Here is a 25,879-nt window from a genome sequence, read left to right as displayed (position 1 = left end):
ACCGTGACATCCCTTGCAGCACAGATGGGGTGGGAGATTCACCAGATGGATGTCAAGACGGCATTCTTGAACGAGGTGATAGAAGAAGAAGTACACATTGAACAACCAGAGGGTTTTGAGACACATGAGAAGGATTCTCATGTATGCAGGTCGAAAAAGCCTTGTATGGGCTTAAACAGGTACCTAGAGCATGGTACGATCGAATTGATGGCTACTTGCAGAAGATGGGATTCGTCAAGAGTGACACAAATCCTAATCTCTACTATCTTGTCGTAGAGAATGAGCCTCTAATCTTGGTGTTATATGTGGATGATCTTTTCCTGACAGGATCATCCAGGCTCATCAAAGACTGCAAGAAGAACCTAGCCACAGAATTCGACATGAAGGATTTAGGATAGACGCATTATTTCCTAGGGTTGGAAGTTTGGCAGCAGAAGGGTGAGATCTTACTTGGACAAGGGAGATATGCTATAGAGATCTTGAAAAGATTTAGGATGCAGGACTGTATACCTATGGCTACTCCAATGATCACCAACTGGAAGAAGATTGATGCATCGGAAGATAAAGACATCGATCCCATCTTGTGCAAGCAACTTATAGGGTCCCTGATGTATCTGGTCAATACCAAGCCAAACATTTGTTACGTTGTCAACACCCTCAGTCAGTTCATGGTGGAACCCAAGAGGGCGCACTGGGCAGTAGCCAAACATGTTCTCAGGTATATAAAAGGAACAGTCGAGCATGGACTATTATACACCCAAGGCAATGACATCACGCTGAGTGGGTTCACTGACGCAGATTGGGCTGGAAGTTCAGTAGATCGGAAAAGTACCATTGGGTACTGTTTCAACATTGGATCAGGGATGACCTCCTGGTGTAGTAGAAAACAGAAACCCGTGGCTCTGAGCTCAGCTGAAGCAGAATATAGGGCAACTACCACAACTTCGTGCAAAGCCATATGGCTTAGGAAATTGCTTGTGAATCTATTTAGGAGAAGGATGGAAGCGACCAGGATCTTGTGTGATAATCAGAGTTGCATCAAGCTCTCTGAGAATCCAGTATTTCATGATCGGTCGAAACACATTGATATTAGGTGTCACTTTGTCAGAGACTGTGTCCAACGAGGGGCAGTACAGTTGAGGTACACTCCAACAGGAGAACAGGTGGCAGACATCCTCACCAAGGCTCTAGGAAGAACAAAGTTTGTTTATTTCAAGGAGAAGATGGGGATGGTGAAGAATCCATTTTAGTAGCAGAAACAAATAGTATCGGGAGTTGCAGTGCAGCAGTTAGCAATGGCAGTGCTATGGGCAGCATGATGCAACATATTCAGAGGGAGCTGCAGTACAAATGTAGCAGTGACAGTTGCAGTGTCATGGGCAGCAGTATAGGTTGCAGCAGCGCAGTAGATGAGGGGCAGAGGACTGATGCCATGGATCAGTGTGGTGCTTCTATTGGGAAGCACTGCTAGAGCACATTCCTCGCTAAGAGGGAGTGTTGATTTTGGGTAGCATTGGATGTGCTCTAGCTCCGAAATTTTGTGGAAGGGCTAGAATACATGAGATCTCCAAGACCCAAAAATCGTTTGGAGAAATTCCACCTGGATGAGGAGTTATTAAAATAATTAATATTTTTAATGGGTTCCTAAGTCTAAACTTAGGAAAATAAAAATATTAATGGATATTAATAAAGATAAGAGTGAGAAGCTTCTAAGGGACGAGGATCAAGTCTATTTTAATCTTAGCCGTTGATTCATCAACAGGAAAAGTATAAGAGAAGACTTGAGGATCATTTGGAAATACACTGGCAGATACTCAGTATCCCAAGGAAAATTGATTCTAAAAGAGAAGGAGATCGATTTCAGAGAGAGAGTCGCAGGGTGGAGGAAGAGGAGGGCATCAGTAGCAGTGAGTGACTGAGGAGGAGGTGACGCAGGGCTATCGAGAGACAGCGCAGAGGGAAGACGCAGTCCTCAAGTAGGCTGACGCAGAGGGAATCAAAGTGACGCAGAGTAACGTAGAGGTTACGCAGAAGTGGGAGAAGGGTCTCCATGGTGTCAGAAAGTTTCTAGGAGAGGGATGAACTTTGCCTCAGGTGTTTTCTCTTATTAGTGTTTCAGTTCTCTATAAAATCATTCCTTGTAAAGCGATTGTTGTTGAAGATTAATAAAACCCTCATCTATTGCACCAGTTTTCCCACATTGGGTTTTTTCGGGGACAATTGTCCAAAAACAACTGTGTTGATGTGATTGATTCTTGTGCTTGTATATCACTGTTATTTTCTCTATGTAATTATGTGATAACTGCAGTAGAATTTATTTTAATATTTACTGAAGGGATTTCGTAAATAACTTATTGTGAGAAATAAGTAGGTGAATTTCGTATTTGGAAATTTTCACAGAGAGGATGCAACAAATGGTGGGGACGTGGAGTCATACCCAGCAGAGAAGCCATGTGCATGCGCGCATGGCCCAACAATACAACGCTCATACATATGGCCAATTTGGTTGTCCTACCATGCATCATTTTCTGGATGAGCCAGAGGAGAAGCATGGGTCAAGGACGAGATCATCCTGTAGAGGAGGGCAGTTAGAGGGTGAGACTAGGGGGCGTTTCTACTGGTGGAGACCGGGCTTTAGATGTCAAGAGCCTGAGGAGGAGATTGAGCATGAGGACATGCAAGATGGTGAGGGGCACATCGATATACCCAGTGTGGTGCAGGAGTCACCATTGTTGGAGACCTCTTTGGTAGTTCCAGTTGACACCTTGGTTGAGGGAGTAGAGCATACACTCAGAGGGCCATCTATTGATGAGATGCTGACAGTTGATGAGGTACCCAGTGCTATGACTGAGGTTCTAGGCGATGGCCTCCCACAGCAGGTTGATGAGGTGCCTAGAGGCATACAGGTCATTGACGAGGTATTAGAAGAGATGGAGGGGTCCAGAGCGGTGACCGAGTTTACAGATGATAGTCGCCCTCCATAGTTTCATCAGTTTTGGGTCGGCCTTCTAGCGTTGAGAAAGAAGGCCACGACAGTGCGAGAGGCCATTCTGCAGCAAAATGAGGAGTTGGAGGGCATGAGAGAAGTTTGTGTCGAATCAACGGCCAAACTGACTCGCGTTGGGGAATGGTTGGGTTCCCTAATGGTTCAACTAGAGTGCACATTGGAGCGACGGGGTAGCCCTACTCAGACATACATAGATGATGCTGGTAGCACTAGTAGGTTACCACTGCACATTGGAGAGGGAGAGGCAGAGTCACCTCGACAGATTGTATGCATTGACCAGGATGGTGAGATGAGGTGACATGAGTTGCACAGGGTGCAGCCTTTGCAGGATGGAGAGTTAGTTTCCTATATGGGAGTTCATGCTCTCAATCATTCCCTTGGGGTTGGATGGCGAGAGATACTGAGTTGGTGCTTGATGCAGTGAGCTAAGCATATGGAGTTGGTCATAGGCCAGGGTGAGAGTAAGCAGGCACATTCAAGCATCGGGAGTACTGGAGGCCCAGGTTGGCATTGGGATTCAGGTGGGACTACCTACCACTTACTAGATATGCAGATTGACTACAACATTGGTGGTATAATTGACCCAACGGTTCAGCGCAAGCATTCGTTAAGGGAGTCTCAGTCAGCGACAATGGTCGGTCAATTTGTGAGGGGACTCCCTAGGTCGTTTTGGTATGATGGTCACATATTGGATCACAGGATGATCAGCATACTCTGGCAGGAGTCTGTTGGAGGTGGCATTGGCAAGCCACCAAGTAGTACCTTGTTTGGGGCCAAGGACTCTCTGCAGTTAGTTGGGACTCAGGGTCACTAAGGAGTAGCACAGTGGAGGCGAGGCCCATGCATCAGAGGGTACAGTAATACGACAATGGAGGAGGCGATACTAGTAGGGTGCAGGTCAACGCATAGTATCTCAATTTTAGATCCTGGCATTCAGTGGCGTGTAGGAGCATGTAGCGTTGAGCAGTGGTTTGCCGACGAGCACATAGATGCATGGCAGTGTGTTGTGGTGCACGGGTTTACACCATGGAGTGAGAGGAGGCGTACTATTGGATGCAACTCACCCTGTATGGATGGGGGCATTGTTGAGCATCTGGGGACATCCTACTCAGCAGAGTCAGGTCTTCAATGGAGTTATCAACAGGACTAGGACAAAGAGAGGGGCATCCATGGGATTACCTTTTTGTGTCCATGCGGACTCTTGGTCATACTCGTGGGGACTTACATACCTATCGCTCTCCAACATGGCTTACAGTTGTTGAGGGTTGGGTTGTTGCCCCATGATGCCCTTAGTACAGGTAGCAGGACATGGGAGGCTCACCCTAGACAGTTGGATGAGACACAGTGTTTCATGGGCAGGAGGGAGACGCTCTAGTTGAGGCATTTGGTGGGTGCACGAGCTGACGGATACCGACTTAGGGATAGCGTGGTCTACTGCCGAGGGAGCATATGTTCCACCCCTGGGCTCACACTTGGGGAGGTGATCGCTAGGGAGCTGCATGATACACTTTTGGCGAGGCAGTCTGAGGTGCTACATATGCATGAGGGACAGTGGATGGTAGACTTCATCTACAAGAGGGTGTCTAGACTCCCAGCAGTGTTCAGGTGCATCATCAGGAGTTGGGATAGTAAATTTCACTGTGCAGTTTGGCAGGAGCAAGGTAGATTGGCATGCGTGGGATAGAGTCCTGATACTTGGGGTCCACCTATGGGATACATACAGGGGTCAGAGATGAGGGCTAGGTGGGTTCTAGCAGGTAGCAGTGCTACACAGCGGCAGCCCGTGAGGAGTGGGAGTTGTGAGCTCCCAGTACGGTTGGGGGATCCAGGGATCTGGTTGGCGAGTGGATCACTCCACTTCTCGATGGGCAAGGTTACGATGGAGGGTGATCCAATTCTTTCCCAGGCTGACACATGGGGAGTCACTGAGACCTTCGTTATATGGCGAGGCAGGTTGTTGCTCAAGATTGAATCTAGACATGGAGTGGGGGACTCGAGTATTGCAGAGTTGCCCTGGCAGATTGGTCCTAACGCTGATCGAGATAGATATAGTGGTCGAGCGTTACCGGAGTGGAGGATCCAGTACGAGCATGTTGAGCAGTCGGGCATGACCGAGGTGTCACGATGTCAGCAGGATAGGTTCCTTCTGCGATGGGCAGGGGATTCTGGCATAGCAGGGCTTAGCAGTTCAGCTACCCATAGAGGTGAGCTAGTTTCTATAGGGGAAGGTCATCCAAATCTTCCATTGGGTTTTAGTGATTCATTAACGGTGTGGGGAACTTCACCGATGTGGTAGGGTGATCAGTAGGAGGAGATTAGGGGAAGCTCAGGAAGACGATGGTTCAATCCCACCAGGATTGGATTTCATCTTCAAGAGTCCACCCCTGAAGCACATAAGAGGGACTATTTGATAGAGTAGTTTCACGAGGAGATGATCAAGATTTATACTACCGCCATGCTCTACTTAGTGGCGGTATGCAAAGGGTGTCTGGTGCTTATGATGAGCTGGACAGCCAGTGGAGCAAGGGATACCTCATGCTGATTAGGATGGTTTGGGATCCTCGCAGGACAGGGCAAAGATAAAGGATGGTTGGGTGGTACATTTGCAACCCCAGTATTGTGTGAAGAGATTGTTGGGGTCAATTGAATGAGAGGGTGCTTGTTCAGGCAATACTTGAGGACAAGCAATTTTTGGTGGGGAGGACTATAATGTCCCCAATTGAATTAATTTTGATAAGAAGAATTTCCATTTTTTCCATTGAGTGTTGGGAAATATTTTGGTAGGTAGACTTAGGAAAAGTGGGTGGAGGGAGTCTCCACTTAATTTTTGGAGAGATGGAGGCCACCGACATTAGAGAAAAGGAAAAATTAAATTGGTAGTGGGATGTGGGGGCCACCCAAAAAGGGGAATTTGAACCCCTTAGGAAAATTGAGCTAGGGAGAAGGAGGTTGAATTGGTGGGGCCCACAAGGAGAGAAAGGGGGCAACAAAGATAAATAGAAGGAAGAGACATCATTTTGGGGGTTTTTGACATTTTGATAATTGATTGTCACTCTAGCTGTTTAGCTGAGTTACAAGTGTTTCTTAGCACAAGAGCTTCCCAAGGAGTGAAGCTCAACCTTTCTTCGAGGGACTTCGAGTGCCACCCTAGGAAGGATTTTCTCTTGCTTTGGAGGTTGGGAGAGGGACATCACATAGGTACACACTATTCTAGTTCAGCTGGGACGCAGAGGGAGAGGCCACGTAGTCATTGGGAGAATTGGTGCCGGAAATTGGAGTCTCTATTGCTGCAGGGGTGTTCTTGGTCAGATTCCAGCCAAAGGAGGGAGATTTTGGGAGGCAAAAGGGAGTCCCTCATTGCTGTACGAATTGCTGAAGCTTGCTACTGCGTCATCCCTCACAGGCCTGTGCAATTCTTCTTGGGTGATTGTTGTGTGGGGTGTCGGTTGGAGGATTTAGGAGCTGAGCTGCTAGGATTTCATTTGGAGGGAGATTGTTGTGAAAATCTGGAAGAGCCAAATTTCTACTGCAGCAATTGATTAAGCTTCTATTTGTTAAATTACTAAACAAACTATTTACTGCATCCTACAACAAATACCGAAACTAATACACTGCGGTCTTCACCAATTAAATTAAATGCGGAAATAAGAAACTGAGTAAGAAAGAAATACACAACACATGACACCGTTATTTTTGGACAAATGTCCCTAAAAAAACCCAATGCGGAAAACCGATGCAGCAGCTAGGGTTTGTATTATTAAGCGGTAGTTTTCTGAATACAATATTTGGATGCCTTATTGGCTATCCAATACAAAGAATCTGACTGGCAAAAGATTAGTGAGAAATACCTCACACTATCATTGGCAATTCGACGTTGATCCAGGCCCTGGATAACTGGCCCCACGCTGACTCTGCGTAGCTACTTCTTTAGCCTATGCAGTTCTGCATCAGCCTCTCTGGGGATCTGCGTCACCTCTTCCCAGATCTCCTGCTATCTGAATCTTCATTCCTTTGGCTCTCCATTCTCACAGCCCGGAATCTGGCTCTGGAACTCGACTTCTTAGCTGAATTTTGAACTCCCTATGAAGCTCTGCGTTGCCTCTACATGGCCCTACGATGCCCAACGTGGCCTCTGCGCTGCCTCTTCTGGATCTCTCTCTACCTCCTCTGCGATGTATTCCCGGATCAGGAAACTCTCCTACCGGAACTATCCCTACCCCTCATTGCATCAAATCACTTTGATCTTCTCTCTAGCAACTGTTGCATTGCCCTCTCTGAGAAATTCGATCTCTTGATCTCTTACTGATGTGTTTCCAAATGCCCATAGAAGTCCTTATAATCCTCTAGTTGAGTAATCAACGGCCCAGATCAGATCCTAATCAATGGCTCAGATCATTTGGACTCAATCTCTGTTTTCTTCTAGAAGTTTCACCCTCAGTTTGATTAATACCCTTTAATTATTTTAATTTCCTAAGTTTAGACTTAGGCACCCATTAAAAATAATTAATTATTTTAATAAAATTGTCTCCGGGTGGAATTTCCCAAAACGATTTATGGGTATTGTGGAATACATGTGTCCTAGCCTCCCTGCAAATTTTGAGGCTTAGAGCACATCTGATGCTACTAGAAATCAACACTCCCTCTTAGCGAGGAATGTGCTCTAGTAATGCAACCTGCTGAAGCATCACCCTTCTTTGTAACATCTCCCTCTGTGTTGCTGATGTCTGACATCGCTGCCCACCAACTACTGCGCAAATGCTGCATCTGTACTGTTGTTGACCCTGCCACTACCAACACTGCATCTGGATTCTGTACTGCAACCCTCGTAAATTCTGCATTTGTGTTGTTGCTGGCCCTCCCACTGCCAGCACTGCATCTGCACTGCAACCTTCTCCATTTACTGTCGCTACTACATCAGCAATGGAAAAGCATCCAAAATTATTGAACAGGTGTTCAGCATGATGCATCTATTGTTGGAGTTCTAACTGTTGCTAGTCTCTGTGCTAACCCTCTGAAGCCTCTACGTTGCTGCTAACTCTGCACTGTGCCAACTACTATACTGCCAACTCTACTCTGCACTGCTCAGTTTCAGGTGCTCCTAGATACTGTAACTGTCACTCTGACACTCCTCTGCACCGACACTGGTCCATCTTGCTACTTCTGATCTAGATTCTCGTAGTTGGAATCCTTAAAGACCCTGCCCATCTACAGTTCTTACGATCTACAGTACTAGATCAGCCCATCTCTCCCCTGGAGGTATCTGGGCAACCATGGCAAACTCCTCCTCCTCGATCTTTGCAGATGCAGCCTTTGGATCATGCTTCTCGTCCTTGTCCTTCTTCTTGAGAGGACACTATGTAGCATAGTGACATCGAAAGCACTTGATCTTTGAGACGTCCTTCTTCTTTCTCCACTGCTCCTGCTACCCCTTAGATGCAAGGGCTGCATTCTCTTCCTCCTCCTTGGGCTTCGTCCCACTGCTGTTGTTGCTATCAAGTTTGCACTTGACTAAGTCTCTCCTCATCTCTTCCTACTGAAGAGCGGCCCACATTCCTTCCCAATCCGACAATCTCTCTCTACCCAGGATACTCTGGACAAACACTTGCCATTCTTCTGAGACTGAATTTAGGGCCAACCTCACCATCTCGGTAGGCTGAGGTGTTGACCCCACAGCTGCCAACGAGTCTCGGATTTCCTGAAGCTTCGTTAGGAATGGATCAATGCATTCCCCCTTCTGCATTTGCGTGGATCTCATCTTCTGCTCCAAGTACATCTTTCGCTGCTCGGAAGATCCTTCGTATAGCATAGCCAATGCTTCCCACATCTATTGAGTAGTATCCTTGCTGGCAATGTGACATACTACGTGATCTCTCACTCCGTCGAGGATCAATCGTTTGGCCTTCACCATTTCAGCCTTGTACTTTTTGAGCGGATCTGGATCCGCGAGTACAGCTACCACACTGTCGACATAGGTTTTGAGATCGTGCTCATCCAGAAGGCATGAGATCCTTGCCTTCCAGATCACATAGTTGGATGCACCTTCCAACCGGTCCTAATCTCTTGACCCACTAACTACCATCTCTGCAAACAAAATGTCGAACTGCCTCCTCTCTCCTCTGTGTAGCACTAGGCTAGCATACGCACTCCCTGCTGAAGTTAGTAGACCTGCTCCTCTCTGTTGCTACTCAGCAATAGAGAAATCGAATTCCCTGGATAGGAATTCTCTGAGGAAGAAATTCCCTCAACAATGTCTCCTTCTTCCTTTTGACGCTTTGCTACCCAAACAATTGTTGTAGAAAACTGCGTCTCACCATAAAACTACTTTGCGCTAATGCTTCTGTGTTGCTCCCTTTGACACTAGAAAACTTCAATCTGGAAATCTTTCTCTCTGTCGACTCACTCAGAGAGATTTTCCCACGAAATTTTTTCCCTCCTTGCCTGGACTGCGCAATCCCTCTGGGGATTCGATTTGCTGCCTATACAACACTTTGACTTCCCTCCTCCTCTTCAACGTTGGGCTCTTCCAACTCTGCTCTCTTGCTTCACCTGCAGCTCTGATACCATGTGAAAATTTGGAAGACCCAAATTTCTACTACAGCAACTAATTAAGTTTCTTTTATTTGTTAAATTACTGAACAAATTATTTACTGCATCCTACAACAAATACCGAAACTAATACACTGCAATCTTCACCAATTAAATTAAATGCAGAAAGAAGAAATTGAGTAAGAAAGAAATACACAACACATGACACCGTTATTTTTGGACAAATGTCCCCGGAAAAACCTAGTGCGGGAAAGCTGGTGCAGCAGTTGAGGGTTTGTATTATTAAGCAGTAGTTTTCTGAATACAATCTTTGGATGCCTTACTGGCTATCCAATACAGAGAATCTGACTGGCAGAAGATTAGTGAGAAATACCTCACTATCATTGGCGATCCGAGACTGATCCAAGCCCTGGATGGCCGGCCCCACGCTAACTCTACACAGCTACTACTTCAGACTACGCAGTTCTGCATCAGCCTCTCTGGGGATCTGCGTCACCTCTCCCAGATCTCCTGCTATCTGAATCTTCATTACTATGGCTCTCTGGTCTCACAACCCAAAATCTGGCTCTGGAACTCACCTTCTCAGCTGAATTTCAGACCCCCTCTGAAGCTCTGCATGGCCCTATGCTGCCCAGCGTGGCCTCTGCGCTGCCTCTTCTGGATCTCTCTCTGCCTCCTCTGCGATGTATTCCCAAATCAGGAAACTCTCCAATCGGAACTATCCCTGCCCCTCACTGCATCAAATCACTTCGATCTTCTCTCTAGCAACTATTGCGCTGCCTTCTCTGAGAAATTCGATCTCTTGATCTCTTACTGATGTGTTTTGAAATGCCCATAGAAGTCCTTATAATCCTCCAGTTGACTAATCAACGGCCCAAATTAGATCCTAATCAATGGCTCAGATCATTTGGACTTGATCTCCGTCTTCTTTTAGAAGTTTCACCCTCATTTTGATTAATACCCTTTAATTATTTTATTTTCCTAGGTTTATATTTACGCACCCATCAAAAATAATTAATTATTTTGATAAAACTATGTCCGGGTGGAATTTCCCAATATGATTTCTGGGTATTGTGGAATACATGTGTCCTAGCCTCCCTACAAATTTTGAGGCTTAGAGCACATCCGATGCTACCAAAAATCAACAATTGTGTGGAGATTGCTAGCATTTTGGAGCAATAATTCATCATTTTCTGCTACAGGTTGAGTGTTCTGGTATTTGAGGGCCAAGCTATTTGGGGTCGAAATTGGAGGGTCAAAACCAGATGAAACCCTTTTGAGATTTTTCTGGGTTTTTGACAAGGATCACAGCCCTAAATTTACATAATTTTCTGGGCAGTTTTGAGGGGCCAAGTTAGCCAGCAGTGCAGAAAAATTGGGCTTGTGCAGATTTTTGGAGGAACAAACTATTGCAACAATTCAGTTTTGAGAGATTGATCACCTAGGGCTTGTAGCTTGCCTTGAGCAAGCCCATGTGCACTCTTTCCAATTTTTTGTACTCCAACAATTTACTTATATAATAAATTTGCCTTTTTTGGTGTGTTTGGGAGCATTTATGGGTTGGTGGTGTTTACTGAAAAATTTTATGTTGTATTGTCTTGCATGTTTTTGTTATCACTATAAATTTTTCCATTAGGAATATTACATAAACCCCATGTCATGTCATTAATCACTTGCACCTACTAATTGATGGGTCGACCTAGGAAATGTTCTTCCCCTTAGGGTTGGAATCACCTAATATGGCCTTGTGATAATCCTATCATATCTAAGCATAGTAGCTTATTTACAAAGCATAAGCTAGGAAGACATTTGAAGATGATGCCTGTGTAAAACACTTTGGTGCCTTTTACATTAAATATGACCCACTTTAATACTCTTATGGTTATTGCACCTATGATGTTGATCTCAAATGATTTTGTGGGTTGTGTTAGATGTTTGCTCCCATGTGCAGCTACCATCCCCTGAGGGATTGTATGATGCTTCTCCAAACTTTAGAAAGGACATCCAGCCCCTCTTGATGACTCCATTAGGCACCAAATCCAAGATGTTCACCACTTTTTTAGGAGCGTTGAGGTTGTATTCAACATAGTAGATGACACTCTCCTCTCCCTTCAAGACTATTACCCACTATTTTGTGTATGATATCCCTAGGAGAAATTTTTTCTCCAAGATGGTCCTCAACCGGCAGCCAACAACCCCTTGCAGCCATCAACTAGTCAATTGTGCCTTTTCTCCACCACCCGAGCCAGCCATGTGGTCCCTCACCCATTTGCCATGATCGTATGTTTGAAGGTGGGCCTCCTGAACCTAAAGGTATGCCTTGTCATTTGGTAATTGAGTATTGTAGTTTGCTTATCATGGACACTTCTGGGTATGGATTAATGGGGGGATTCGACGAAAAGAATGGGTTAGGTCTGTGCCCTTGTCCCCTAGACCCCTTTTGGATATTAACCTTGCATTCTAGTCTTGTGGGATCTCTTTTACTGACCATTTGGCTTTAGGGATGGTATTTCACGGGAAAACCCGATTTTGGTTGCGTGGTCCTGCTCCCTTATCCACTTATATTACCCCCTTTCCACTCATTATTACCCCATTCATCATCTCTCCCACCTGGGTCCACATTCTCCACTGGGTCCACATAGGGTTAGCTTGCCCCTTCCCCTTGCCCACACCTTGGGTCATGGCCTGGAATGATGCCCGAAGGTTGATGCAGCTAAAAAGAAAAATAAAAGCATATTTGGCCACATTCAACAAGGAAATGTACCACAAAATGCAAAAGATGGTCGGGACAAACACATTTAGCACGTGGGCAAAAGCCAATACATGAGCTCTAACCCATCATCATGGCCATCATTCCGGTTCCTACAAGTTGTATGAACCTCCTTCATCATATAGGAACCCATGATTGTCCCAACCCCTGGTCGGCAATGAACCGCCCTACCTTAATGGGGGGGGTATTCACTACTATATCTTATACATCATGCTCTTACCCCTTGAGCCCCAAGCAGTTAATCAAAGAAAATCATAAAAAGGCAAAAGGCATATAAAGAAGGGTGGAAAAATCAAGGTCGGGGCACCTCATGTACCATGATTGCTCCCTCCTATACATTATAAACCCAAGTGTGGGCTTCCCTCTTATTAGCTACCCTTGTACCCCAGCATGTGACCCAGGGTTGCCCCTTCTCATTCCCTACTTCATTCACCTATCTACCACATGCCACCACCTTTTGAAGGATGTACCTTGACTATATTATCCCCTTTAGAAGTAGAAACCACCTAATAGGATTATTGGTTAACCCCATTTGGAGTTTAAGAGACATGAGCACATCCTGAAGCCCATTATGGCAGGGCAGACCATTATGAAGTCCCCACCTATGGTCCATGATTTGGTAAGCTCATTTACTCATTTCTCTAATGACTTGTTGTACTAGAAGGCTAGGGGATGCATTTGATCTTATGCAAGATCGCAGATGGTCTCCACTTTAGATTTGGTCTCCCTATACGGGCTCTAATCCTTCAGAGGGCTACATTGGCACTTGTAGGGTGTGCGTTGAGAGCCATGGGCCTCCACAGTAGCAGACAACACTCCATGGATCCCCACAGCCATTCAGAGATTTCTCGTGGTTCACTTATTGGACAAGGAAGATGCACAAAATCCATCATGCCCAGCTAGCCCCAAATCTACACCATACACTTAGTAGATGATCTAGGACTTTTACGATGATGTGGCAACACCTACACCATCATCCTAGCCCTTGCAGGCGATCTACAGGCATCTTTGATTTGTCTGGAGACCAATGAGGACACTTGTGTGCCCCCACATGCCGTTTGGAGCACCACAGGTTATTACAACGTGCCAGCCCCTTGTCCACTGATTTTGAGGGTCTTATTCTTCATTGTGGCACTGATGGACCTCATTAGGCCTCTTAGAGGGGCCTACGACGTGCATAGATTATTATTTGACCTCTTGAGAGGCTTATTTTTTCATTTATGAGCTAGTTTGGTGGGCTTGTCACCAAAAGTTGTATTATTAGAACATTATTTTATTTTGGGGGCTTATGTAGGCCAAGGAGGCTAATTCAAACTCCTAAGTTATATATAAATACAAGTGAGATGAGTTCATTTCTCATCATCACTTTGGTTTGGATCTCTTATCTCTCTTGAGATTTTCACACTTTTTCTAAGGATGAATTGGAGCTTTATGGATGAGTTTTGATGTGTGGATATTGGTCTATCTTCTCTTGGAGCTTCTTTATTGTCAATTGTGAATGGTTGGATATACTCTATTACATGTAAGTGCACACTTTTTTGATGTTATTCTCGTTTACTTTTGTCATATATGTTGGATTGGGATTTTCGTTGTCCTAGGGCTAATTGTTTCATGATTTACACCTTAATATTGTGGAATTTGTCTTTATTATAGCATTCCTTCAATGTATGGGCCATGTAATATGAGTGCAATCTCCTAGGGGTAAAATTTGACCTTGATAAGCCATTCCTCTTGCACATTGATGTATAAAAGGTGCAAGGTTGCTTCTCCTTGACCTAGAAGGCAAACGAAGTGATCTTAAGGCCTCCTTGACTGGGAACCAAGAAATCCTACTCTTACTCAACATAGACTCCATTCTCCCAAAGATTAAGGCACTGATCTACCAAGGGTGGTCACTAAAATCCATATTTTTTCACATCCTTCCGGGACTAGCCACATTGGGGTACCTAGGGCATCAATTTCCCGATAATCTAGCCATCAAAAAATTCAATCTCCTAGGTTCTCCTGCGTTAGTCTTTCCTCTAGATCTCTTCCAATTTTCAATCCATTCCGATGGTGGAGTTGGGAGAAAAGTCAAGCCCTAGCTCCGGGATCAAAACTTGCCCTGCCATCCCCAAGGCTAGTACCTCATAGGGTTAAGACAACATCTTCAAGTGAAATTCTTTCTTTGATCATTTCCCCACCTTGTCTAGGGTAAGAATATCATTGGTTGCTTCATACTTTCCTCATACCCTAGACTGGTTCACTTGGCCCCGTGTGGTCCCGCTCCTTTAAAAGATCATTCTTCAAGAACCATCCGAGATACCAATTCTAACAAGGATTTTAGGGATTGGGGAACTCTTTCACAAGCCTATTCCCATAAACCTAACCCTCAAAATCCTCTCTTCCTTTCCCTAGAATACATAATACCTTGCTTAGTGAGCAAGCAAGCTCCATCTTTCAAACTTTTTTGGGAAAGGGTCTGTTTGGGTCACTCATATCCATTGACTTATCATTCATTAGTGACTCCATACATATCAGGTCTCCTCCCGTTGGTGAAAGTCCATAAATAGAACGGAGCCTTAGTTAAGGTGACAATGACCTAAGTCCCCATTTGTTGCCCTTGGCCTAGCATTTTCCCTTTAGGGATCCCCCTTAGCCCCCCTACTAGTTTGAGCGGTAACAAGGACCTGATACATTGAACATCCGAGCTCGGGTGTTGCTTAGAGCGCTCATGTACCCCAAAGATAACAAGATGGCCCCAATCTAGCACTACACCTTCCTAATGCATTGCCCTATTTCTAAGATGATTTGATGATTATGATAATTTGAGACCCCTCTGGAGGGGATGGTACACTACTTTGCATGATGACATCATGTGCTAGCTCCATGATGTCCCATTCATGTAGTTTAGATTGATGACATGGGCTTATTTGATAATAATCGTTGTTGAGGGAGGCTTTGCTTGATGATTGGACACCTTTTGATGAGATGTGGCTTTTGGGATGAGATGCACCTCCTTAAGTCATTCATCGCACATTTTGATCAAAAACACACCTTTTAGAGGACAACATCATCCTTGGAGGCATTCTAGCTTAGACCAATAGGTTAAAAGATGCTTGTTTTTTGTTTTAGTTTTATTATTGAGTTAGCTGTCTTTGCGGGTAGGCTTGTAACCTATCCAAATTGTAATCACATTTTATAATATTTTTAGGGATTTTAGTCTAATTTTAGATTAGATCAACTTGGTTGCCCTCATATAAGTAGAGGTAAGTCAATTTAGTCTTGGATCATGGTCACACACACTTGGAGAGCAGTGCACACTAGCTTATTTCTTCTCTCTTGGTTGCTATGGAGCATTAAATGAGCAAATTTGTCTTAGATATTGTGATTGGATGGTTATCTCACTCGTGATGATTCTATGATGATTTTGTGTTAATCTATTGTAAGTATCTTCTTCCCTCTTGCACTTGTTGTAAAATTAAGTTTTTAATGAAATTTTCACCATAGTGTTGTTGAATCTTTTATGGATCTAACATCCCCTTGACAAGATTGTTATCAAGTTTCTCTTGAGGAACCTAAGTGTAGATTCCTCCCATTTTATCTCCAAAGAAGACAAAAGGCTGGGGTTTAAGGGATTGAGAAACCTAAGTGTAGCTTTCCCTCTCCCCATGAAATCACTTCCATCATTCCTCTTCCATAAATATTTAGCATTAGACTCCATTAATCCTTGTCAATCCCAGAAAATAATAAGAAAATAAAACCCTGAATTTTCTTTTATATGTTTTCTAGGGTAAGTTAGAGTATGTTATAATAAAATCTGCCTTTTTCAACTTGATTTACATTGGACCTAATTGTCCTAGAGTTAGACTGTGCATGCACTAAATTGGAAAAGTAAAAATATTATTTTAAATGCATTTTTCAACCACTAATTAGGGTTGACGTCTAGGGTTTTTTCTTTGTTTTATGTGTTTTCATCCATTATAAATTGGTGTAATTTATTTCCTAGTTTACTCATTGAATAGCTCTTATTTTTCCCTTGCCTATTATAAATTTTGGGCTATTTTGTTGTTGTTGTTATGAATATTTGCATGTTGTATTTATGCTAATTGAAACCCTAGCTTATAGCAACAACGTGTAATTTCTAGATTGCTTGTGTTTGGGAACAAATTTGAGCCTCTTTAAGATTTACTAATCCCTCTAGATTTAGCTATGGAGTCCTTTGAACTTGCTATCTTGGAATTACATCTTATCTCACCCATGGGGGTATCTATAGTAAATTATTTGGGTTATTTACTCCCTAAGATCTGTTAGCGAAGCCTCCCTTGTGAGGATTGTATCCACAAAATAGTAGGGGAATAGTTGCAAAGGTGATAGTGGTGACTAATCCCATTGTTGCTCTCAATCTAGATTGCTTAGTCAGGGTTTGCACCAAGGTGCTAGATTTTGCAATAGCAATGATCACAAGGAATGGATGAAAGGCTTACAATGTGAAAAATCCTTGAAATTGCAGCAACTGGAATTTATTCTCCTAACTGATTGGCAAATAACAAATAAATCGCACTCCAATTCTTCACATATAAAATATGTTGGGGAAGTAAAATCAAGAACTGAGAAATAGATGCACACACATAAAAAATTGACACAATTGGACTAAAAGTCCCCAGAAAAAACCCCGAAAGGAAAACTGTTGTAGCAGACAAGGGTTTATTTTTATTATTATGCAGCAAATTCTGAGAGCAAAATAATATGAATGCCCAACTGGCAATCCTCTGACAAACATATAGCCAAAATAATGAGAAAATTTCTCTCTTCTGCAATCAATCCGGCCTCTACTAACCTGCTCAAACCCCACACTAGCAAACTCGCTCTGCTTGAAATTTGCACTGCATGGCCAGGAAAATTCGAATTGCCTGCAAACTGGCTCTAAGTGAGTCGTCCAACCTCCCTCTGCCCCTAGAAAATATTCACTTTGCCTCCCGAATGATCTCCCGGCCTCTGGCAACTACAACGACCCCTTTCCGGTAACTTGCACTAGGGTTTCTGGTTGCTCGCACTAGCGTCTGCAGCCTTTTCTGCAGAGAATTCAGCCTCCTATCTCTTGCCACTCTGGCACTAGAGAAATGCTAGAAAATTCCTCAGAATCCTCCTCCTGAATTTTTTGTTTCTCCCTCTCTCTGACTCGAACTATGCCCTTGTTGAATCACTGCAATTGGGTAGCTCGATCTGCCTGAGCTAGTTCGCTCTCCCTCTTGTGTCTTTCTCCATCCTATCGACTTGCTCTTATAATCTCTTGCAAAGCATCAGCGGCCAAGATCTAATCATGATTGACGACTAAGATCATCTTAGACTTGATCCAAGTCATTTTCTAGAAGGCTCTATAGCATAGGTCGATCTCCTCAATTAATTCCCATTAATTAATCAAGTTTCCTAAGTTAGACTTAGTTATTGATTAATTAACTTAATTGAGTGGTCTCTAGGCGTTTTCTCCTGAAACATTTTATGAGTTTCGGAGATCTCATGTTCCTTAGCCTCTTAGATACAAATCGAGACTAAAACACTTGTCCAATGCCACCAAAAATCTAACATACAAGAACAAATCCAAATTCTGATTTTTATTTCTATAACTTTCAAATTTAAGAACTGCAAAAAGGAAAGTTGATTTATGAGTTTATTAAGGTTGGTTGGGAGTAGGAATAGTGCCTAAAGAGTAGTTTGGCATATGCAGTCCATTACCCATAAATAGAATGATCTAGTGACACATTCTAGTTCCATTGTGATGATGCTGATGTTACCTAGATTGATAAATGAGCACGATTCTAAGCATCTTGTTATAGAAGGAAAATATTTATAGGTGTTCTAGAGGGTTGGTGGATGTTATTCGGTGGCATATTATGGAAGCACACCCTTTCCCTGGTATTACTCTTATTTCTTCAAAAACTGACCATTGTTCAATGGTGGATGTTGCGATATTTAGGGGAAAATGTCTGGTGAAAATTTATTAGTTCAAGTCCCTGCAATTTAATCTCGTGATTTAGGGGATTCGGCATTTTTTATGATGATTTTGTGATCCAGGGGTCAAAAGGATGATTAGCACATTCTCCCCTTCCATTATTTTATCATCATCATTACTATTATATGGTTCTAAGCATATGGAGGTGTCACTACTATGTTTGATATGGGTACAAGCATCATGTATCACCACCTTGGCTTATTTGAGATATAAGAGCATTTTATTCCCCTAATTAACATATATTACTATGGTTCTAGACAATGCTTTCCTTCAGCACACATCTTGATGGTGATTGGGATAATTTAATTATCCCACATTATATTATTGGATGGAGGTTAAGTAACAAGATAGCCCACAAAGGTGTTGTGTCCATATCCTATGTGTCAAACATGTGACCCACAAGGAGACGTGTTTGGCATGTGCCTTGTTACCCCCTCACATCTAGGGGTAACTCAAGGAGATATTTTCTCCTATGATCCTGATCACAGATAGTAGTTCCAGAGTTGGTATCAGTGTTTCTCCACAGACAGTTGCCTGGAGATGCATCACAACATGCTCAGCTCACTCTTTTGATGATTTTGGTGACTAACATACATGAGGTACATTTTTTCATTTCCTCATATTAAGTGTTAGTGACATAGCATTTGGCATGGAAGTAGTAACCATGGGTTGAATTGGATAATGGTTCATGAAGCTTTGAAGTTGTGCCTCCTGCCTTGTTTCACCTTGGTGGCCATCATCATCATCTAATCAAGTGTACTCTTGGGTAGAAAGGTACTACTAGTGGACTTTGATACGGGCAATGTGTCCATGTCCTAGCCTAGACTCTATACATAACATGTTCCATCTTTCCCATTTCCATTTCATTTCTTTTGGGTTGATTGTTACATGTCACACATATGGGTTCATGCTTCATAAGCCTATGTGAACTTTGAAGAAGGGTCTCAAATGCCCGAGGTTGATGCAACTTCATTAAAATAAATAAATAAAGGGTATAAAGTTCAAAATGCAGAGGGTAACCAGATCTGTGAAAGAGAATTTCTACGATAGTTTATAAGGTAGAACTAAAATTCATTTCAAATCTGTATAGCACAATTGATACTCTGTCCCTTATACTGGTCAATAAGTCTGGAAAAAGTTGCCAACGATTCACTCAACAATCTACTTGTCATTTCTGGAATTTCATCCAGCTGCATATTAGAAAATACCTTGTTTGTTGGGTTTGAAGCTTGAGATAAAAGTGAACCTATAGTCAACCATAACAGCCGGCTTAACATTTGAATATAGAATTGTTTGTTCAGCCACAACCAACAAAATATGAATTAGTGTGCCTCATTTTATGTAATTTTCCAGCCTTATTAGAATAGATCATCATCCCCCTTATACATAAATATGGGAGCAGATTAATGAACAAAACATTAATTTGTGTGCTTCATTTTATGTAATTTCCAGCCTTATTAGAACAGACCATCGCCCCCCTTATACATAAATATGAGAGCAGATTAATAATCCTTTCAGCACTAGATATATACTGATCATAAGTCACAGGAGAGGCAAGCATAGAGAAGCCCCCATAGTGGTGATCAAAGGTCATCCAAAGGTGAGAGGAGACAGTGCCAAGGTGACATTGGCAACTCTTCCGAGTTCCACTTGTCATGTCATCTGGTGAAGACTCTGCACCTAGGGTGATAGATAAAGTGGCAACAGAGTCTAAAAGACAGCCGATATAGTTTACCTTCTTATAAGATATGCATGTATGTAGCCCAAATAAGAACCTACAGCGAAAGAAAATCATGCTGGCCACTAAAACAGAAATCTTTAGAGAGGAATCTGAATTAAGAAAGGCCTTCAAATGGATCAAAAGGAGTATCTGCTACAAGGTTATGCAAAATATAGATAATCCAAAACAAGAAAGAAGGCATACAACAACATTTCCAACAGTACATACAGAGAACATAAAGGGAGAATCAAGCACAATTATTCTTCTTCTAATCAAGGAAAAACATTACCTGGATTACAGCCCTTTGAGACACATTTGATGCAAAAAAATGAAAGCCTGGGACTTCCGCATTTAGGTTCAAAACATTTGTTTCAAACTCCAATACGACTCCAAACAATAGTCTATAGTTATTCTCCAAGCTTTCAACAACCATTACAATAGAAGAAGCAAGTTGCAAACACAATTTCTAGAGATGCAAGCTAAATACAAAAAGGAGATGAAAAGGGCTAGATCCTTCTCAACCGCTTTGCCTCTGTACAGTGTAAAGCCATCATTCAATCAAATATTTTCCACAGAAACGACCTCTAATCTCTCACCAAGGATGCACTCACTGACTCTCTAGCTAAACAAACTAATGGAAAAGTAAGAAGAATGAAGCAAAACACCAATCAATCTCTCATCATCAAACTTGTATTGCAGTCCCCTCAGTCATCTTCTGCAGCCATCTCCAGCTGACGTTCCTTGATATCCTCTCTTCTATTTCAATACCGAGACTTTATTGTATTTGCACCTTATTTTATTTTGATATATTCTCTTAGCTAGACACTTGGTTCTTTATTTTTTCTGCTCTCAGATTTGATTTAGAAGTACCTAGATTGGATATACTGTGTACCGGCATTGGATGTACTCTTCGAATCCCATTGATCTACTTTGAATCGTTTTAGGTCATCAATAAAATAATCTTATCTTTATGAAAGAGTGCAGCTTGGCCTTTGACCAAAATAACTTATTTTGGTCAGTGATGGGCATTGCTGTAATTTTGTTTTTCTTCGTTCTGGATACTCTTCAACTGTTGTGACTTCTTAAAAGAGATGTGCAAGCTTCAGTCTGTAAGGCTCACCCTGATTTTGATCCGCCCCTTTTTGTATGGTTAATACGATCACTTACTCCACAAAGCTTCTCCTGATATAGGCTGTTGCTTCTAACTAAAAATCTGATCCGTGCACATAAACACATTTCAAAGTGCACAGTGAATCTCGAGTCAAAGTAACCCAAGAATGTGAAATTGCTCCGAAAGTACAAGAATTGAAGGCAAATTGTTGCATTTTCTGAATGCAAGAAAATAGCTTGACCTGATTTAAGGCTAAGTTATGAGTGTCTCATGTCACAGAGAAATTAATGCTTCCAATTAACTTGTACGAGGCAGACTGTCAAGCCCAAATTCGAATATACGATTTCATATTTAATTTCAAACGCAAAATTTGCAAGATGAAGTTAAATGTCATTTTAGTAAACCCCAGGAAAATGAAACTGTCGCACCTTAAGCATATAAAATGCAAAATCCTCTTCAAATAATCGATGATACCACAAATATCTTCCAAATTTCTCCATTTAGCTCCATCCAGAGACTCGAACTCATAACCTTTAACTCCAACTCAAACCAGGAAAGAGGCCTTGGGGTGAATTTTGTTAAAGGATTAACCTCACTGTCAATTGGGTTATAATCTCATCGCCATGACTATGGAAGCAGCAGCAAAAAAATGGCAATCCGGTTGCCAGTAACGTCAACTCGTCCATGGATGTCCCAAGGTTGACTTGTGTGAAGGGAAACTGCAGACGTGCTTGCCATCGAATCTGCATCTGTGTTTCCACGTCGGAAAAGACGCTGGTCTTCAAATCTCAATGTGAAAAATGACAGAGCCAATGTCATCGCATTTTATTTAAATTTAAAAGTGCTGTGAGTACATTCATTAATTTTTAAAACCATAATTCATACATACACACGTTGGTCTTTCCAAATGAAGTAAAAATTATATATATATATATTAAAATTTGTCCATATTTGTTGAACAAGTCTCCTCCTTTCTTCACCTACTCTAATTGGCCTCAGATTTAATAATGGAATCTCTGAGAGGCCCCCTTGTTGGGATAGTTTCCCATGTATTCCAGTCAACTGCCGAGCCCGCGATCCCTCAAATAATATGCTAAATACGAAGTTTGACAGATAAACCTTTCACTAGACGAGTTAAATCGATAGAATACATTATCAAATTTGATTGTCATAGAATCAGATGGTTGAGTTAAATGCAATGAATCTTAGTCAGATCTGTGTAGAAGGAATTTAGGCCGTAAAATAGGATTAATAAGAAAATAACGGGCGGATAAACTAGAATAATAAAAAAAATAAAGTTTTGAAATTTGGATTAATAATGACGTTGAATTAAATTTATGAAATAAAAAATAATTGTGTTAATTATATATTTTTTATTTAATCACATTTAATTTTATATAAATATTATTTTAATTAAGATTTTGATATATATTATTTTAAAATATAATAAATATTAGATATAGAATATTTTATATTATTATTTTAAATACTTAAAAATAAATTTAATATTTATTATATGATAATAAAATTACTTTAGATTATGCACAATGTAATTTTTTAAATATAATATACAATAACAAATAAATATATATTTTATATAAAACAAAAAATATAACTAATTTAAATAATTAGTTTATGTATTATATATTATATAACTAATTTATATATAACAAAAAATATATATATAATTAATGTAAGTAAATATGCGATAACGATCAATTTATAATTACAAAAAATATATTTTAAAAATAAATTATAATTTTATCTTAATTTATTACTAATTTAAATTTATCTTAATTCTGAATCTACCATGTGTTGAGGGTCAAATCTCTTTTTAATCTAAAAGAGGTTTACATTTCAAGAAAATTGATCCCTATGTCTAGGAAATCCAAAGTTAAGATAGATTTAGGTTAGTTAACTATTAATTATAATTATAGTTTTTATATTGAAATTTTTTTGGTAGAAATCACATTATAATTTTGGAGTTTACTTGTGTTTCGAACCATTTGAGGGCCAAATCTCTTTTCAATCTAAAAGAAGTTTACATTTCAAGAAATTTGATCCCTATGCCTTGGAAATCCAAAGTTAAGATGGATTTAGGTTACTTTAACTATTAATTATAATTATTATAATTATAGTTTTTATATTGAAATTTTTTTGGTATGAATCGCATTATAATTTTGGAGTTTTGAAAAAAATTAATATGTGAGGTAAACAAACATATATTTAAAAAAAACATGTAATGGGATTATTAACTAAAGAGATTCACACCTATTTTGCCATAGAGATTCTTAATCTGCAAATAGACGTTACGATATCATGGCTTACTAATACCACATGCCCAAAAAACCATTACTCGTGTTCATATGACATTTGTTTTAATTAATCAATTTAATTTAAAGAGAATAAAGGGCATAAGTACTTTTAAGATAAATCTAATCCTGTTTAGACTTTTGTGATCAATACTGATTTTTAGATGGTTGGGAACGTGGACCAGCAACTAATGATGTGATTACTCCTAAAGACATTTTAAAAATCATTTTGGTATTGTCTAACATGCCACAATTTCTGGATGATGGTTGAATTCTTGTTGTAATCGTTCGAGAATTTTTTCAAAAAATCCAATTATGGGAGTGTGAATCATTTTTTTTATGGTGGAAATGGATTCAACACCATCATGATGGCTAAATTCTTGTTGTAATCGTTCCAGAATTTTTTCAAAAAATCCAATTATGGGAGTGTGAATCATTTTTTTATGGTGGAAATGGATTCAACACCATCAATAACCCATGGGTCACCCAAAATATTGAAGATTTCCAAAAACTTCCGCTGAAATTCCCACTGTTTTCCCATCGAAATTGTGGTCTCTTTAGACTATGACATTCATTTTAACTCTAAATCTATTAAGGATTAAGAAGTATCAAATATTTCGATGCAAACCTCTTTTTCAGTGTAAAACTTGAAAAAAAGTTTACGCATTGAGATTTTGATCCCTCTCAACCCTTAATAAATCTAGAGTTAAGATGTATGTTGATTCTTTATATTATTATTATATTATATGTAAATCTCACATTTCTATATATAGAAATATTATTGTTTCTAATTTTCTTTATTTCATATTATATTATTATTTATGACAAAATAAAATTCCGCGAAAATCATATAGGAGAAAATCTTCATGACAAGATAAGGAACCAGATCTAGGCATGAAATAAATAAATGTAGAAAAAAGCTAACTAACCATTAGAATATAACAACTAAATTAATAAAAAATATATTAATAATATAAAAACTATTCTATAGTAAGAAATAAATAATAATTTTTATTAATAATATTTTGTTATGATTAAGGAGGTGACCAAATTGTTCCAAATTAAATTTATTATAAATAATTAATATTATAATAAATTATATTATTATAAATAATAATATTACTAAACCAAAGGAATGTGAGAAACACAAAATAAATATAATATTATTTTATTATTATAAATATTATCTTTAACAAAGAAATAAGAAAATAAATTAAAATATTAAAAAAAGAAGGTCTTCTAATCAAAATTTAATAATAAAGTCATACTAAAAACGAAAAACAAAAACTTAAGAAGATAGAGTAGGGATCCAAATAGGTCTCTATTCAATTTCCAAGGCCTCCCAAAATTTACGATGATGAAAATGGTGAATCCTTGCAATGACACTAGCCTCTTCGATGTAGATGTGATGATTTGTCTTTTCTGCATGTTCTTCCAAAGCGGAGGAGCTAGACCTTCCATGCTCGATGTCAGCAGTGTGCTCATAAATCCTTTGATTTATTGATCGACCAGTTTCACCAATATATGGAGTCCCACAGAAGCATGGAATGACGTAAACACATTTCCCATCTTTGGGGTTCACAGGGTCCTTAACTGATCTTAGAGAGCTTCAAATAGTACTAATGGGCCTAAATGTCGAAGGAATCTTATGTTTTTTCAGGATCCTTGCAATCTTATCTGTGGTCCCTTGAATATACAAAAGATGCACTCCAGAAAGCCGATCCTTGGGATCATTCTTATTCCTAGGACATTTTTCAGCCTTAAGGAAAGCTCTAAGACACTAGGATATGATATAACCATTCTTATTAAAAACCTTCAAGAGGTGGGTTTTTTCATCTTTCAGGTGATTTTCATCAGAAACTCATAATACTCGAGTGGCTAAGGTGTTGAGAACACCTAGCTTTTGAGCAAGGAAATGATGCGAACTCGCATGAAGATATTGCTCCGTGTGAGTTTTCTTCTGAAAAACTTGATGAGAGAGAACCACCACCCCTTTTTAAAATAAGTATAAATATGTACAATATTTTTCTTAAATTCATATACAGTGAAGATAACCATACTCACTTCTTTTTACTTGATGTTCTTTTCATTGTAATTTTAATTATCTATTAGCTTAGATCTATCTTAATTCAAGATCTACCAAGCACCAAGAAGGATCAAATATCTTGAAATAGAGTAAAAAGACATTTGATCACTCTCTGAGCTTAGTAGATCCCAAGTTAAAATGGATATAGGCTGATTAATTATTAATTTTATGTTTTTTATTCTATTTTTTTATTTTGTTTTATTTTTGTTTTTATGTTACTTTGACCAAGTCAAACTTGTTAAACATTACAACATCTCTTAATACCATGTAGACATAAATATTTATTTAATATAATTCCAATTAAGTGTTTATCTGGTAGTCCCGTGAAAACATCA

General features: G+C 40.3%; 1 protein-coding gene across 4 annotated transcripts in view; it reads right to left on the bottom strand.

The window, feature by feature from the left end:
• The window catches only part of LOC149144963 (putative cyclic nucleotide-gated ion channel 20, chloroplastic), a 481,236-nt gene extending 458,973 nt beyond the window's left edge, over nucleotides 1-22,263 (bottom strand). Inside the window, exon 1 of one of the 4 annotated variants that reach the window (XM_089446392.1) lies at nucleotides 21,575-22,263. The gene's annotated coding sequence lies outside the window, so the exon portion shown is untranslated. Of the gene's footprint in view, nucleotides 1-21,155; nucleotides 21,289-21,574 lie in introns of those variants that run through there. The other 3 variants (XM_089446393.1, XM_089446390.1, XM_089446391.1) reach the window with 3 other exon arrangements.
• Nucleotides 22,264-25,879: the final 3,616 nt, after the last annotated feature.

The sequence above is a fragment of the Pinus tabuliformis genome, chromosome X, assembly GCF_031772625.1.
Source record: "Pinus tabuliformis cultivar Carrire ecotype Pingquan chromosome X, CPIR1, whole genome shotgun sequence".
NCBI lineage: Eukaryota > Viridiplantae > Streptophyta > Pinopsida > Pinales > Pinaceae > Pinus > Pinus tabuliformis.
This window is presented reverse-complemented; position numbering and strand designations above follow the sequence as displayed.